Genomic DNA, 18,996 nt, shown 5'->3' with positions numbered 1-18,996 from the left:
CTTGGGCTTTTATGTGGTGGCCAAGAAGACAGATTTTCCTTGCAGACACTGTTTTTCAAAAATTGAGCAAATTTTTTTTCATGGTTCTTCTGGTATTTTCAAGAAATTTTAATGCCTTCTAATCACTGACACCTACTACTTAGAAGTCTATTGATAATAAAAGAGAGTAAGAAGTCCTAATTGTTAATGACACTAATGGAAAGAAACTATAAGGTATTTCTAAAATATGTATGATCTATCACATGATTTAGTTATGCTATGTATACTGTGCCAAACAATAGAAATAAACACTTCTCATTGCTTTTGTTCATTTTTCTACATAATTGTTATTAAATATTTTGTAAATAGATAACAAAAGAACATTTTCCCATTATGCTGTTTTAAAATTAATAATATAAATTATGCATGTCTATGTTAGATAATTAGGAGATAAAAACCTGTAATAAAAAGCCACAGTCACACATAATCCCACCATTAAAGAAAGCCTATTATTAATATTTTTGTGAAGAATTTTCATGTCATTTATCCATGTATGAGCTTATTTATTTTTACAATTTTAAATTATAATGCACTATGCTGTTTTATCGTGCTTTGTTTAGTCAATATGTCTTGAGCATTTATTTATATTTTCCATTTTCAAAATTTTAACACGTGGCCTTATTTCAGATCTCAAGTCTTGTAATTTGTTCCATACCATGATTTAAAATGACTTTAAAATTATCCAAAAATGATTTGATTTAAAAGCAATTCTATAGAGAAGCTCTAGCCCAACACTATGCAAGAGAAAATATAAGCCACATATATAACTTAAAAAGTTCTAGTAACCATATTAAGAAAAATAAAAACCTGGTGTGTAACTCACACACAGCACAGCTTACTTCTGACGTCCCACATATCAAGTACCCAATAGCCACCCGTGGTGAGAAGCTGCGATCTTGGGTAGTCTGACATTTTTTACTTGACTACACTAGATATCAAACTAACAAAATAGTCAAACTAATACATAAAGATATGTGATTTCCTATATATGGCTCTGTTTAGCAATTTTCTTCTTTTCTCCTATCATATTTTCCCCCAGGATTCTAAGAGAAGTTTCACATATGTGTCCCCTATGATCTGGAGATGATAGCTTCTTAAAGACCCACCCCAGCCCTAGCCAGTTTGGCTTAGGACCTAAGCCTTAGGGGAAAGAGCATGGACCTGTGGACTGAAGGGTCCTGGCTTCCATTCCAGTCAAGGGCAGGAGGCTACTAATGTGTCTCTCTCACATTGATGTTTCTCTCTCTGTCTCTCCCTCCATTCCACTCTCTCTAAAAATCAATGGAAAAATATTCTCAGGTGAGGATTAATAAAACAAAAATAAAAGACCCTCCCCCTCTGACTCTTTTCCTGATCTTCCAACCCTCACTCCCATCCCTAGTAAGTAGCCCAGGGTTCTAGAACGGTGGTCCTGAATGCCTGCTTCTGCCACTTTATGCCCTTGTTGTAAAGAAGTCCCTCGGTCTCAGGCCTCATGATTTCTTTAAGGTCTTGCTTCTTGGAGATAGTTTCTGGTTAGCACATTCATTTGCCCCCTTTCTACACTGGGCAGCTGTGCAGTCTGTCCTCTTAGCAAACAGTCTTCACACTGGGGTCTGCGAATCACTGAGTTCCCAAGGGGTACATGGGCATGTAGATATGTTAAGAGAGTCCATTTCTAAATCCTCAGCTTCCATATATACTCTCATCTAAAATGAACCTGCTTTTACTATTTCACAAGTTCTCCTTTCTTGCCTCCCTTTTTACAAACAACCCTCAGCACACCTTCTACCCATGCCTGGTGTCACTCCGCTGCTGGAAAATCCCCTGGGGTACATGACAAATAATCATTTCTAAATGTAGGTGCAGGTGCCAAGAAGGTAATACTAAGGTAGCAGACCCTCTTTCAGGCCCGGTGCTTTCTAATGCTCTGATCTCCATGGCTCATCTAAGTGGGTTATCAGCTGATAAATTATTAAAAATAACTTTGACAGTAGATCAGTATGTGATTTTTGTTATGCTACCTGGAATAGCTGACAGAATTGAAGGGCTATTACTAGTAACATAAATCTTTTCATTTCTATCTATTTATTTATGCAAATACATTTTCTCAGTACTTACGTCAGAAAAAAAATTAAATAGGAGTAAAACTGATGCTAAACTCTATGTTTACAAAAAAAGTATAATTCACCTTGTATACATGAAGAAAATCCCCATCCATCTCCTTAAGAAATATAATAAAGTTTTACTTTTTATGTTTGTTATTTATTATGTTTATTGTTTATTATTTGTGTCCATTTTATTAGCTATGCATTAATAATAGCTATAAAATAACTCAATCTGGAGCCTTATTATAATAAGAAGTAAAATATTTAAATTTAAATTTATATGCACCATTTTGTTACAGAAAATTTTTATAGAGTAATCAATTCTAGCCTTTCACATATAAAAAATATATTTTCAAGATAATATCCTATGAAGAAAGTATAATAGAAATAAGAATTCAAGGAAATGTGAATTTCATATACAAAAAGAGAATATGTAAAGATTTCGATTCTTAAATTTATATATGTTTTAAGAAGAACAGTGATATTATTATTAGACTAGAGGCCTGGTGCATGAAATGCATGCACTCAGAGGGGTCCCTCAGCCCATCCTGTGGCCTCCCACAGTCTGGGAGCCCTAGGGGGATGTCCGACTGATGCGGAGGTGGGAGAGGCTCCCACCACTGCCACTGCACTTGCCAGCCATGAGCCCGGTGGGAGTGCACTGACCACCAGGGGGCAGCTCCTGCGTTGAGCATCTGCCCCTGGTTGTCAATGTGCATCATAGTGACCAGTTGTTCCAAGGTTTGGTCGATTTGCATATTAGCCTTTTATTATATAGGCTTTGTTAGAATTAAAAAAGAGGCATCACAATTTCATTATACTAGAAATTGCTTCCTTTGTACTTATTTAGAGGTATGATGAAATTTCTTTAATCCAGTAAAAATGTGCAATAGGACACAATTTTTAAAGATGAGATAGTACACAAAAACATTGAAGAATCCCTAAAATTAGCTCAACTCACCTGCAACTGGTCCTCGGGAAGACCCCATTGCCAAGACCTTTAAACTTTCTGCAACTCAGTCTCCAATTGGGATAATACTCTAATATTAATAATATGGAGTAATGGAGTAATATGATTTATTTGATAATGTTGTAAGGGTAAAATGTGATAACTTGCCAAGCCAGTGTGGGTTAGTGGTTGAGCATTGAACCAGGAAGTCATGGTTCAATTCCTGGTCAGGGCACATGCCTGTTTTTCAGGCTCAATCCCCAGTAGGGGATGTACAGGAGGCAGCCAATCAATGATTCTCTCTCATCATTGATGTTTCTATCTCTCTCTCTCCCTTCCTCTCTCTGAAATCAATACAAACATATTTTTTAACATGAGGTAACTTAATGGAAAAGCATTTTGTAAACTATGAAATATTGAGATGTTTGTTATTAGTAATTTTTTTTCATCTGTGAATTCCTTTACCCAAAAATATATCTTGAGCATCTACTCTGTAACAGGAATTCTTTTGGATTTTTCATATACAATGATGAAATAAAAAGGAGAGGTCCATGTATTTATAAATTTTACATTACAATAGGACTGGCAGAATACACAAATAAGCAAAATCAAGATCATTGTAGTCATAAGTATTAGGAAGGAAATAATACCAGTTATTTCAACTCTCACTGAATTTCCATTTCATAGATTTTGAAAGACAAGCACAGTGCTTTCATTACACAGAACATTTTTTTCTCGATGTTCTAGCACAACCAAGGACCTCACAATAGTTTACAGCCAGTCCTTCTGACATTGTCCCCTACATGCTCCACTTTGTACTCTGTGTTCCAGCCACTGTGACCTCTGTACTGACCCTTGACCAATCCAGACATGCTCTCTCCTTACAGTGTTTGTATGTTTGTCCTTTCTCTAAACTTTTCCAATATGCACGTGGATAGTTTCTCCAACCCCTTACATTCCTTTCCTTACATTTAATCTTCTCAATAAAGCCTACCCTGACCATCCTAGCTAAAACTATACACTGTCCTCCAACCCCACATTACCAACCTACTTTGCTCTATTCTTTCCCATTCCCCCCTCCCCCATGGGACATCACATTCTAACAAACTATATTATTTATTATTTCTGTGTGCACCTTCTAGCATGGAAGCGCCACAAAGGCCTCTGCAACTTTGACTCAAGAGCTCAGTCCAATCACTAACCAACAGTTACATTTCTTTGCAGGGCTCTCCCAGGGGGTGCTAATTGTTTCACTAGTATTATTGCTATCTCATTTACTAGTATTATTGCTAACCACCACATTAGATAGATTCCATTGTTGTTTCTATTGCTACCTAACAAGCCACTCCAAAACTATGTGAGTTGACGCACAACGCTTCATCATCTGTCACTGCTCGGTGGGTCAGGAATTCGGACATGTCTCAGCTAGAAGGTTCTTCGGGAGAAGACTCCACTCAGATCTGGGGCCTCAGCGACCCTCCTTGTGGCCTCTCTGTATCTGCACGATTCTTCCTTCATCTAATAGCCTTGTCTGAGTGTCTTTATAGCATGGCATCTGGCTTTCCTGAAAGGGAGCTCCCAGGCTTCTTAAGGTTTATTACTGGAACTGGTACAGACTCATTTCCTCTGCAATCTACTGGCAAAAGGAGATCACACGGCTGGCTTACATTCAAGGGCATGGGAAATTGAATCTACCCCTAATGGATGAAGCAGCATGGGCATATGAAGAGAAAAGGAAGTGATGGCGGCCCACTTTGGAGACTGTCTACTGCCATTGTTCTCCTATTTCAGATGAGGAACTCGGAGAGCTTAGGTTGACACATTAATAGATGGCAGAAATGGTGGTCAATCTACGTTTCACTGATTCCAGAGTCTACATCCTGAAGCACTCTGCTTTCACAGCCTCCGGAAAGTGGCTTCCACTCTGGCAGACGGGAGGTCTGGACCTTCTGAGACAGATTCTTAGAAGGCTGGAAAGCAGGCATGCCACTGGGGAGGCAAGTGTAAGGGTTCCCGGATCCCATCCTTGCTTCAAGCAGAAGAGCTCAACTGCAAATTATTTTACCCATCGAGCTTTCCACTGAATTTGATTCGAAGAAGGGATTCCACAGATTTAGAGTGCAAAGTATCCAAAACAAGTATCTGAAGCAAAAATGAGTTTATGTTTCTGTGAGTTAAAATCTCTAACATAGTCCAAAACTGTTCTTATTTTGTTTATAAAAATAAATTTTAAAGAGATAACAGTTTACCACTTCATAGGTATTTTACGCATATGTCAAGGGTGATTTGTATACAGTGATGTAAAAATAGTAGATTTTGTGGAAAGGTTCCTTTTGAGCTCTTTTGAAATGTTATAGCGTGTGAAGTATCTAATTTCAAGCCGATAGAGCAACTTACATTTCTGCTGAGTTCTTCACAGGGATATAATTTGGGGAGCGATTTTCCACACAGTTGATGAACATGTTACATTACAATTTTGTGCAAACTTGGCACAATATTATTGTAAATTCTAATAGCTCTGTTTTTCTTTTTCATAATACCGTATACACTGGGGAGGGAGGGGAGGCAAAATGGTGAACAGTCACCCTCCCATGCTTCATCCAGAGGAATGCTCTTTCTTTTTCTTTTATACATTAGATTTCTGTACAAAATTTTATTTGAAGAAAGCCATCCACAGCAATAAAGTAATGATACAGTTTTAAAACCATCTCAATCAATGTCCTCTAAGAAAAATAGTTTAACTACAAAGTTTATGGTTTTCTAGTCACGAAGTAATTCATTTTCCAAAATCTATATCAAATATAAGGGAGTTGATAATTTTATGAGCATTTTTGGCTATGGTGATATTGATTGGAGATAGACAATATAAGAAAGGATGAAAAATGTCCCTTCATATGCTACTGAGGAGCTGGTATAAATATTTTGTCCTGGTATCTTTATTTTTTTCAAGATCTCTTGAAGGTAGGTAAGATGCTCACAGTTGATCTAGAAATATTTTTAACTTTCCAGAAAACTGCTCTAGATGACAAATGCACAGACTTTCCATTCAAGAAATCAGCGGATGAAAAGAATAACTGGCGTACTGCTAACTGAGCACTACTAGAGAATAGAAATGGTCCTAATTTTTCAGTAACCACAGCTCAAATTTAATTCAAAATCCATTCCACTTTCTTGATTCGTTTTACTTTGTTTGCATCCCAAACCTTTCAATATGTGCTTTTTAATGAGCACTCTGTTCTCAGAACAATTCACTTTGGTTTCTGAAGTAGCAACCTGAGAAGCCAGGATCCCTCTAATTCCCCCTGGATGAGAAAAGAGCACTGTGGATGCTCATTCCACACAGTGAGTGCTGAAATCATCGGCTCCTGTCAAGTTATTAGAGAAAATATTATGTTGCTCTACATCGGCTTTGACACTGGCAGTTAGTTGATGCACAGTGGATCTAGAAAACATAGAGCATTTCGTAGAACCAGAAGAGATCATTTTCCATAGCCCAGGATGCTCTCTTCAACTGTTAGAACAAACAGATAGACACCAGAGTTCTAGCAGAGAGAAAGTTCCATTTCAAGACAAATTAGATACAGAACTAACATCAAGATACACAGTTTAGAACCTATGTGTGCTCCGGGTTCACAAACTTGGAAATGGTTGCTAGACTGAAAAATGTATGGAGCCCATGATAAAAGTAACAAAGTCAATTAGCAGGCCATTATAACAATTCAGATTAAAAATGGCAAGGAGATGAATTAAGCTAGTAATAAATAGGATGGAGAGGAAAGGATGGATAGTGTGGTGAAGGCTGGGGAAGGGGGAGGGGGGAAAGTGGGGGTCACTGGGGGAAAAGGGGGACATCTATAATACGTTCAACAAGACAAATTTTAAAAGAGAGATAAACTGGTGCAGGGTGATCAATGATCCCGGTTTGTGCAGGACTGAGAAATTTCCCCAAATGTAGCAATTTTAGTTTTAAAAGCAGAATATTCCTCTGCAAACTGCAAACTGCCTAGTTTTCATGAGATTGAAGGGATTCCCAAAATACAGGGCTTCTACTGCTAAAACTGAGAACGTCCTGAGCAAACAAGGATAAATTGGTCACCTTACCCAACTGTCCTTTTTCTTATAATGGCCCAGCCTTAGCGAGACTGTAGAAGCTCTTCCTTCCACCAATGACATTGAAACGATGCCCCTTGAACATTCAATGACATCTGGAAAGCTTCAGACAATCCTGTTCTAAATGTTACTGGAACATCTTGAGATGAGCCAGAGAGGAAAAGGCATATTATGTGGATGAACAATACTAAGTACTTTCCTGAATGCAATCAATACGATTAAGTACTGTTTATCTTCTGAACATAAAATATGCTATTCATTATTTTTCAAATAAAGTAACCCATTCAAGAGATCTCATTCTTAGGAGAAAGATAGAAAATAGAGATGATTTTAGCTACTTCCCCCAAAATTCTTCCACGTGCATTTAAATAAGCTTTTAACAGCAATTAAAATTGTTAGATGTTCCCGTTTTGTTGCCGTTGGCAGTGAAGAATGAGTAAGCATACAAAACGCTATCTAGGGAAGTGTTTGTTGAAATTTGAACTTAATATAAAGGCGCTGCAGTGTGAGCTTGTTGTTTGATAAAAAATACTCTTCATTTCCAAAAGTCATCTAAGGCCTCACTTCTGTACCATACTGTACAGAAATTGCATATGGAGCCACAGCGCCTGCCACTGGACTCATGCATTCATTCACTCACTCATTCCTCATTGGGGCAATCACAATCTCTATGTTACTTGAATCAGTTTTGTGAATGGTTTTTATTTCGAATCATTTTTTCCACTAAGCACAGCTATGATATTGATTTTTAACAAAAAAAAAAATGGAAAGCCATTGAGGCTGAGCCTCATTCCAATGTATGTTAGCAATGCTTTTCATGCCTTGTTTCTTCAGATCTAACCTCCCAGCCCCCAGAAAAGATTGTGACTACTTCATGAAATTATCAGCAAAAAGAAAGAAATGAAAAATTACTACAAATTATATTCTTTAAGAAGTTGATAATTTTGTTCTTGGAAAACAACCTCTTCGTAATTTTTGCCTTACAATGTGAAAGTGTTGACCTTTGTGTGTGTGTGTGTATGTGTGTGTGTGTATAAAACAATAAAAACCACAAGTGAGAAAATTTAAAATTCTGATGATTTCATTATTTCAGAAACTGCATATTTTTGTCCTTTTCTTTTAATTAAAAATTAAATATTGTACTGTTTTAATATTAAAGAGGAATTTTATGTGTGTCTCTCAGAAAAAAAAGTAAAGTCAGGCAGCATACAGGATTTAAGTAATTGTGTAATAAAATGATTAATTAATGGGCATGTAAAAGTTACTGAGCTTTTAATTCTTGTTCTTATTATAAACCACTTGCATAATAGGTTTTATTGAAATTTCCATCTATTTTCTATCATATTACCAATTCAAAATGAAGTTATTCCTTTTTTAATATATTTTTATTGATTTCAGAGAGGAAGGGAGAGGGAGAGAGAAACAGAAACATCAATGATGAGAGAGAATCATCCATCCGCTGTCTCCTGCATGCCCCCTACTGGGGATCAAGCCCACAACCAGGGTCCGTGCCCTGACCAGGAATCGAACCGGTGACCTCCTGGTTCATAGGTCGATGCTCAACCCCTGAGCCACACCAGCCAGGCTTAAGTTATTCTTGTATGTAACCTGAAATTATTCTTTTCAGATATTTCTTAGAATTTAAAATATTCTCGAAGTACTGTACTTTCTCAATTCCTGTGATACCTACTATAGCATATCTGGATCTTCATACTTCCTGAGTCAGAGCCTGCTATGTCCTCTGCCTCTACACACAGTTTCAATAACTATATAGTATTCTTAATATATGTCCTACATTTTCTAGGTAACAAATATGTATTGTGATCACTACTAAATGCTAGGGAACCTCAAAAATAAGATTGACAGAAAGTCAAGCCTGAACCACAAGTCATGCAATAATTACACACAGTTTTAACTGACACTGCAGGTGTTTTGCAACTCACTAGATATTATTACATTCTCTACTTCAACTTTACTTTTTGAATTCTGCTAACCTCAGAACCACCTGAATGCATATTCCAGGGAGAATAGCCTGAAGTAGCAGCCACAACTTTGAAATTAAAAAAAAAATAATCAAATCCCTTTATTAAAAGGAAACACATAGCAGAACTTGAATATGAAAATTAAGTTTCTGAAAGATGTGTCTTGTTTACCCCTAGGCTTTAGAAATAACTTTACCACATACCATGCATCATCAGCGGCACACATACTGTAGCTCGGGAAACTTTAAAGGTGATCTACAAAAGATAAGTGGCCATAAATATTTTATCAGAAGAGTTCGAACTCAAAAGATAAAAAGGAAGTTAATTTTCCATGGCCACATTAGGCATCGAGCATCAAAAGTTCACCACCTTGATAGTTTGAAAAATATGGATCCAGGAAAGAGCAGAGATACAAAGAAAAAGTCACAAGGGTACTCTGCTGAGACTATTTAGATTTAAATGTCCTCTCCTGAGTTGACTGTTTGACCTTGGAAAAGTCATAACCTTTCGTAGGTACCATTCTCCCTCTGCAAGAATAATGGCATGGTCTCTCTGGTCTTCTCTAGCTTTGCCAGCCTATGATTAAAAATGTACTGAATTTCTTGTGACTGTACTGCACTCCACTTTGAATTAATGAACACAAAAGAATGGCAATAGTTCCTACTTGCCAAGCTCACCAACAGAAGTAACTTTAGCAATGTAATTGTAATATACAGTTTGATTGCCTGCAATTTTTAGGCTTCTACAAAAGAAAAAAAACTACCATTTATTGAGCTACTATAATGTGCCAGTCATTGCATATTCCACAGTAATTTATATAAAAAAAATGACTCAACACTTTTTAGGGCCAAAGTTGATAGAATGGAATCACATAAGAAAAAATCACATTTCAAAACTGGGGAGCAGTAAAAGAAAAAATGAATCTTGAGAGTTGAAGTGATGGCCAAGATGGGAAAGAATGAATATTAGAATTATTTTAGAGAAGAGGAATTTTGAGCTGAATCTGTGAGAAGATGATAACTAAGTAATAGAAAGAAGGAAGGGAAAGTAGATGTTGAGTTGGGGAAGGAACAAAAATGCAGTTGAAGTTTCTCTACGGTTCAAGACTTTTGAATGGAGTAGTAGAATAAGAAGATGGCAACATGAAGACCATAGTTAAGTTCTTCAAATCAATGCACATTGTGTAAATGACCTACTATGCACAGGAGACATACATCTTTATTGAAAACCTACAAAGAGCAAAAGTTCAAGCTAGATACCATGAAAAATACAGAGCATCTAAACTACAAACCTGGCCCCCAAGAACTCTCTAATCTAAGGGGGAGAGCCAAAGCATTCAAACATTGAAAGGTAATAAAACTAAATTTTACAGAAGTCAAGACATTAAAAAAAGACGTGTCTTGGTATTTCATGAAACGTTACCAAATAAAGAAATTAGATAGTGCTACTACAATTCAGAAAAGAAAGAGTCCATGGAACTAGCACCATGAGGTAAAAAAAGAAATGAACAGTATGATGTCTGAACACCAGGAACTTATCATGTTTAAATATCTACTTCATCAACAGTTGGAACTGCTCATCCTCCCTTCCCCCTTTTCACCCTTTTAATTCTGTTTTCCGTTAGCTGAGTGATGACGGCATTGCCATTTACATCAGCACTGAGCATCTATTCTAATCTTCTGCTAAAACATTGGGTTTAAATACATACAAACGAGCAGCAGGGGACTTGAAAAAGGCTAACTTTACACATATATTTTTTTCTTGTGTGAAAGTCTAAAAACAGAAACCAGGATAGAATCTAGGAAAGAGAGGAGGGTGTAAAAGTCATTCCTTTCATCTTTAATGCACTGGACTGTTCTGTGAATTGTCTTCATCTGTATGTAAGCAAAGTTTTCCTTTCAAGTTCTTAGGGGCAGCAAGGATTGTAGCCGGGGTTCAATTTTCAAGTGTAACAAGATGACTCCCAAGCTTATTTTGAAATTTTCAACCTGAACATGAATCGAATTCTATAAAAGCTGGAAGGGACCTTGGCGATCTGAAACTGCTCTTCCTTCTTTCTTTATGTGAATCCCAGAGATATTAAATGATTTGCTCAAAGTCTCAAATTTAGTTGAAAATGAGCTTGGAATAAAACTTGAGTTTTTAATGCTCAATATTTTTCTATTTAAATAACACCAACTGACAGTTTCTTCTTAGAATTTAGTATGAAGAAAGGTTTTTATCTCACTCCCCAGGCCATGTTTTAGCCTCTAATATGATCAGAGCTTAATTTAGTGCTCAACTAAGCCATATTCCTTGCACAATAAATTGCCCCTTCCTTTATATAATTTCTAATCTTTCCTTCCTTTTCTTCCAGTGTAAAGTAATACATATTCATTGTGAAAAATCTGGAAAACATGTCAGACTACAAAGAAACAAAAAGTTCTACAATCCCACCACTCATATTACTTTATTTGAACTACTTGTCTGTATATGGCTTTATTGTTAACTGCCTTTACATATTTTAAGTAGGAAAAGATTACTTTATGAGTAAGTTAATTTCATTAAGGAAAAATGACATCACCTCACTTTTTAGACTTATTGACCAATCTGTTAATAATGAAATACTTCTCAGTCACAAAAAAAGAAGGAAATCTTATAATTTGCGATAGCATGAATGGACCTGGCAAGTATTATGCTAAGTGAAATAAGCCAGCAGAGAAAGACAAATATATGATTTCACTTATTTGTGAAACCTAATATGTGTTAATATGTGCAGTCCATTTAGCTTAGCAAGCATCCAGCAAATGGAGAGAGACCTCTTGTTAAATATATGCATGCCATGGGGAGATTGAAGCCCTAGAGCAGGGAAGGGCCATGGGAGCTTGCCTTGGACTCATAGTGAGTGGTTATAGACTTAAGAAATATTCTGTAACTTAAAAATTTTGTGATTTAAGAAATGTAAGTGATACATCATGAGAGACAAGTTGAGCTTAGAATATAAATACATTATGAAAATGTATCCATTCAATGATTTAAACAGAGAATTTCGGATAGCATACCACTTCTCCCCTCACTTTTTGCATTTAAACAATCAGTTTAGCAATATTGAATAGACACTTCTCCAAAGAGGATATATAGATGGCCAATAGATATATGAAAAGATGCTCAACATCACTAATAATCAGAGAAATGCAAATATAAAACCACAATGAGATATCACCTCACACCTGTCAGAATGACTATCATCAATAAATCAACAAACAACAAGTGTTGGTGAGGATGTGGAGAAAAGGGGACCCTCATCCACTGTTGGTGGGGATGCAGGTTGGTGCAGCCACTGTGGAAAGCAGTATAGAGTTACTTCAAAAAATTAAAAACGGAATTGCCTTATGACCTACCAATTGCACTTCTGAGAATATATCTGGAAAAAAACACACCTTGAAACACTAATTCAAAAGAATATATGCAACCCTATGTTCATTGCAGGGTTATTTATAATACCCAAGATTTGAAAGTACCCCAAGTGCCCATCAGCAGATCAGTGAATAAAAAAATCTATGGTACATTGACACAATGAAATACTACTCAGTCACAGAAAAAGAAGGAAATCTTATAATTTGTGATAGCATGAATGGACCTGGCAAGTATTATGCTAAGTGAAATAAGCCAGCAGAGAAAGACAAATATTATATGATTTCACTTATTTGTGAAACCTAATGAACAAAATAAACTAACAAACAAAATAGAAGCAGACTTGTAGAGACAAAGAACAGACTGATAGTCATTAGAGGGGAGAGGGGTTGGGGGGCTGGCTTAAAAAGGTGAAGGGATTAAGCAAAGAAAAACACCACCTCATAGACACAGAGAACAGTATGGTGATTACCAGAGGGAAAGGGGCTGGGGGCAGGTAGAAGAGGCTAAACGGGGGGCTAAATGGTGATGGAAGGAGACGTGACTTGGGGTGGTAAACACACAATACAATATACAGATGATGTATTATAGAACTGTACACCTGAAACCTATATAATTTTATTAACAAATGTCACCTCAATAAATCCAATTTAAAAATAATAAACAGCTCTAGCTGATTTGGCTAAGTGGATAGAAGGGTCCTGGGTTCGATTCCAGTCAAGGGCACATGCCTGGGTTGTGGGTTCGATCCCCAGTAGGGGTCATGCAGGAGAGAGCCAATCAATGATTATCTCTCATCATTGCTGTTTCTCTCTCTCTCTCTCTCTCTCTCTCTCTCTCTCTCTCTCTCTCTCCTTTCCTCTCTGAAATCAATTAAAAATATATATTTTTTAAAAAATAATAATCACACACATGTTCTGTCAGATTATATTTTTCCCATCTAGGAGTTTCCATCAATCTAAACCCATGAAAATGTAAGAGTAAGAAATAGCATTGTTGTCCTGTCTGGGTAGCTCAGTTGGCTAGAGCATTGTCCTGTACACCAAATGGTTCTGGGTTCGATTCCCGGTAAGGGCACATGCCTAGGTTGTGGGGTTTGACCCCCATCAGGGCATTTATGGAAGGCAACTGATTGATGTTTCTCACATCAGTGTTTCTCTCTCTCAAATCAGTAAAAATATATCCTTGGGTGAGGATTAAAAAAAAAAAGAAATAGCATTGTTTTAATAAACCACTGAGACATTATGTTTTTATTAAAGTACTAGAGGCCCGATGCATGAAATTCGTGCAAGAGTAGGTCTTCACAGCCCTGGCTGCCTCGGCCCTCACAGCCCTGTCCCCTGCCCACTGGTCATTCCAGAAGGTCGTTCCGGAAGGTTGTTCTGCCGTCCAGTCTAATTAGCATATTAGGTCTTTATTATATAGGAAAATCTAGATTATCCTGGCTGTGACTATAATTCTGGTGGTTTTCCAGAGTATCCCAGTTTCTACAAACTTTGAGAGTATATTGGGAATGAAAGGCAGTAATCATACCACTAGAATCAAGTTTGGGTGGACATCCAAACTGGACAATTCTAAAGCATGAGTAAGAAAAATTAATGAACTTGATTTTCCTTCTGAGCTCTTAAGAGCCATTTATACTAAAAACAAAAAGCTCAGAAGCCATAGGTTTTGACAGGTTATTATTAATACACGAATGTATCCTGAGTTAATAAGACTACCCAATATAATAGTCAACAACATTTACTGTGTATAAAGAACTTTGAATTAGGTGTTTTAGAATACAAAATAAAAATGAGGCATATGTTATTATAATAATATCTTCCATGCCACACATTACAAGTTTTAAAGATTATACACAAATATTTTGTTCTAGTCAGTGAAGTAGATAGGGAAAGTATTATCTCCATTTCACAGGTGAAGAAATGGAAACTCACAAAAATTAAATGACTTGTCCAAGGTCACCTCAAAATCATAAAGGGAATAAATGGTAGAGACAAAACTAGAATACAACACCTCTGAGTAGATGCTCTTTTCTCCCAATCAGCCTATAAATTAAAAGAGTTCTCTTAAGGAATAAAAGTCTTGTTTTCAGAAAATGTTTAAGAATATTTTCAGCCCTAGTTGGTTTGGCTCAGTGGATAGAGTGTCGGCCTGCGACCCAAAGGGTTTGATTTTGGGCAAGGGCATGTACCTCGGTTGCAGGCCCATCTCTGACCTGGGCCCTGATCGGGAGGCAACCAATTGATGTGTTTCTCTCACATCGATATTTCTCTCTGTCTTTCCCTCTCTCTTCCACTCTCTCTGAAAAGCAATGGAAAAATACCCTCAGGTCAGAATTAAAATTTTTTTTAAAAAGAGGATATTTTCAGATCCTATAGTCAAATACATGAACATCAGTGAAGCCTTGGTCTGTGCCCCGTGAATGCTATAATTAGAAAATAGATGCAAAGAGGGTCTAAAACCATCCAACACGCCTGGGAGCTCCTAAATCTCTTTTCAATCTCACCGAGACTGAAAAGATAGCATGGAGTGTTGGGAAGATGTTAGTTTGAAATCTCAGGAGCTTCAGGTGAAATCTTATACTGGCTCCTGTACTTGAAGGCAAGGAGAGACCCAAGAAAGGCCTATCACCCCAGATTAGTGAGTGGTCATTTTTAAAACAGGGGGAACTTACAGGAAACTTGTCTTGAGGGGTCCCATGACGAGTAGATCTCGGAACTTGCCGTCAGAATCTTAAAAGTCTCTATAGAGGCCTTAATGGGGTTCAGTGTTGTGTACCAGCCAGGCCCAGAGAGTCTCAACAACACATTGTTCTCTCAGGGAGTGTTCTTGAAAATGGCGCCAGCTTGGGAACAGTGGGCAGGGTGTATATTACATGCCCGAGCCCTGGGGGCAGCTCTGGAGTCAACAGGCGGTCATGTCCGCTGGGTGACCTCCCCCCAACAGGAGAGAATCAACTTGAAACAATAACAATTGCCATTAATACCTGGCTTTTGTTCTCACGTGAGTTTAATGTATATTTCTTTATTTGTCTTACATTTTCCCTATAGTTATCGACTTGAGCCCAAATAAGCCCCAAGTTCTTATGGAAATATGTAGAATAGATAAAAAGGGATTTTTTTCCATTGTATTTTGGAATACTATTGTAAGGTAACTTCTTTTGAAACTTGAAATACTAACAAATGGATGTGGAGATTTTAACCCATGGATTTATGTTTCCTTCCATTGCATCTGGGCTCTGTGCCTGCTTCAGTTCTGGCAGTTTCGGAACCAAACCTTAAGAAGCTGGTAGCTGCTAATCCCTCTCTTGGGACCCTCAGTCTTAAAACCCCACCATGCTGTAAGGAAATCCAGGTGTCTATGGAGAGAGGCACATGAAGAAGAACTGAAGCCCCAAAGCCACTGCACTGGCTGAGCTCCTAGCTGATAGCCAGCACCAATGGCCCCCCGTCGGTGAGCCACGTTGGAAATGACTCAGAAGTGAGCACCATTGAGCCCTGTCCAACTGGCAGATCTATGAGGGGGGGATAAAGAAAAGAAAAAAAAACAACAGCTATTGTTTTAAACTAGTGGGTTTTAGGGTGGTTTGTTACACAGTAAACCAGTGAAATTTGCCTAGGTTTGTTTTTGTAGCATTCTATAGCACAATCACAGAGTGTACCTTGGTCTGAATTTAGGGATTTTTGTGTCTTTTACCCTGTAGAGTCAAAGAAATGATGTCCTGCTCTGTGAAGATGAGTCTCTTCAAAAGGGCCTTGGATTTACTCTATTGTGTGTTAATCCTGCATTCTTGTGGTGTGGTCTTATTGAGGTGGTAGAGAAAGTAGCATAGAATGGGTCTTCAGTAAAAGGAGTTACAGTTCTTTTTGTCAATCATTGGGGACATTTCCTTTAAGGAAAAAGAATGTGATTTTTGTGACAGATAATTTCTCATTGCATCTCTTTTTTGTGCTTCTTTGATTTCAAGGTGCCAGAGCACTTAATATGCTTGCACTCTTATCAAGACCATGTTTTAATTTCCAAGTTTGGCCTCCCCCATGCCACAAACACTTAGGAGGAGCAATGGATCCTTGTTTAGTGCTTAGAGAGGGCCTGGACCCCAAGACCACACAGGTGATGACAGTCTTTATTAAGACTCTTGGGTGATGAAAACATAAAAATGTGGTGAGATCTACCTCCGACAGACCAATAGGATCCAGTCTCTCTGGATTGAACATGAATTTAGGGTAGGAATCTTGTCATGCCTAGTCCAGTCCCTGACCCACAGCAGGTGCTGGAAACGAGACTAAGACAGTGAGTGATAAATGCTGGGATCCCTTTGCAATAAAATCTAAGCTTTCTTTGGGATTGTCATTCTTAAGCCTCTCTTGCTGCTTGTTTCTTGCAAGTGATTTCATGCATTTGGCAACATTGATCAAGTCCACCAGGAAACCGTTTTTACACACACACACACAGCCCTAACGTGCAAATTTATAAACCTGAACCGTGGTTGTCACTTCATATAGTTTATGATGAACTCCAAGTCACTTCATGGGTGTTTTCGTGAGCAAATTTCATAAGAGAGATTAAAAAATAAATATGCATCTTTGGATAAGTTCAGCATTTGCAGTAAATTGAACAGAGCTGAGTAATGGTAGCAGCAACAATTAAACCATGCTTTTTATTAATCTCACAGAAATACAATCATTGCAATAACTGACAGCAGCAGTCTGGGTTTTCTGGGACCCGATGCACCGCCCAAACAGAAGCAGGGACTCCCTGGTCTTTCTCTCCCGGCTCCTGCCCTAGAGGGAGCCAACAGAACCACCCGCATTTGGCTCGGCGCGCCACGTGGGGGACACCACCCGAGCGAGCTCAGTTTCCGCAAAGCTCAGCGGGCTGGGGACTGCAGGCTTCGCGGGAGGACGGGAGCCGCCCCGGAGCCCAGCGCAGAGTTCAGCGGGGGACCCCGTGCCAAGCGCCAGGCCCACTGAGGAATCCCCTCTCCAGCCAGGCGCGCCCCCGCCCCGCTAGAGGCGCAGCGCAGCCGGATCCGCCAGAATTTCAACACAAAGGGAATCCTCGGCCGCAGGAAGTGCATCACTAGGCTGGGGGACGGAGGCGGGGAGAGGGGGTGCTTCCCTCCCTCCCTACGCCCCTGCCCTCCCCGAGCCCTGGGCAGCGGTGACGGAGCCCTCAGGGTTCCCCTTGGCCGCAGGAGCCGGGAGAATTCAAACAAGGAACCCCTCCCCCCCCCAAAAAAAAATAAAATAAAATAAAAACATAAGTGGGGGACGTGCGCTCTCGCCTCCAGCCACGCCCGAGCGCCAGGGTGGCGAGGACCCGAGCTGCCTGTCGCCGGGGTTCACACACCTGTTCGCGTCCCCGTCCTTTTCTTCCGGGCGCCCCAGCACCTGGGCCCACGTTTGTTTTTCTGCCCCTAAGCTCTCAACTTTCTCCCTCTCCTTCCCTTCCACGGGTCTCTGTCGGATCCCCGCGCCGGGTTTGGGCTTGGTTCTCCCGGGCAGGACAGGACGTGGGTAGAGAGGGAGTCCCCGCGTGAGAAGAGGAACAGGGACAGGGACGGGGACGCACCACTTTCGCTTTCCAAGACACTTGTGGTTCCAGGGACTCGGCCGGGCTTCCTACCTGGAGGTGCCGGCCTGGGGGGGAGCCTCGCCGTGGGGCGCGGGGAGAGGGGGCCGGCTAGGCTAGTTGTGTGAAAACTGTTTTTATCGGGCAGCCTTGCCGTTTTTACTGGCGCTGTCATTTGCAAATCAGCAAAAACAGCAAACTTTTCGAGAAATGTTTTGTTCACATGTCACCGGAGAGAGGGAAGCCATCCATTGTCTGCGTGAACAGCTACTATTATCATTTTCGGTTTTAGTTTAGAATGGCTTGGGGAGACCGATGGCCATTTGGGGCGAGGGGCTGAAACACCCCCTTTTTTGAGCCCAGGAAGGAAAGGTGGAAACCACCCTCCACCCCCACCCCGCAACCCCGGCGCTTTGGGCCAGTTCCCGGGTGGAAAGACCTGGGTGATTGGAGAGGGGGCCGCGCAATGAACTCCAGGCCGCCTCGCGCTGCCGCGGGCACGGGCAGGTGCGCCAGAAGGGGGCCACCTCCCCCGGGGGCGCCGGGCCGCCCGGGCTGGGCTGGACACCTCTGGGTGGCCTCCCCCTCTCAAGTTCTAGGCGGAAGCCGGGTACTTGTCCGGACCTATCTCCTCCCCTTTCTCCAACACCACACCCACGTGACTCCGGAGCTCCTCTAGAGAGGGAGCGGGAAGCAAACTAAGGGTCTTTGTTCCCTGGCTCCCTGGGGGTGAGAGATGCAGCTCGCTAGCATTTCCTGGATGCCCCCTTAGAAGACCAGGAGGGTTCAGAGCCAACCAAAACGAGCGTCCAAGGGCTTGTCCCTCCGAGACCCCCAGTGAATAAGGTCAAGGGCACTG

This window comes from Myotis lucifugus, unplaced genomic scaffold, assembly GCF_000147115.1.
Source record: "Myotis lucifugus unplaced genomic scaffold, Myoluc2.0 scaffold_8, whole genome shotgun sequence".
Lineage (NCBI taxonomy): Eukaryota > Metazoa > Chordata > Mammalia > Chiroptera > Vespertilionidae > Myotis > Myotis lucifugus.
The sequence above is the reverse complement of the archived record's forward strand: the minus strand, read 5'-3'. Positions refer to the sequence as shown.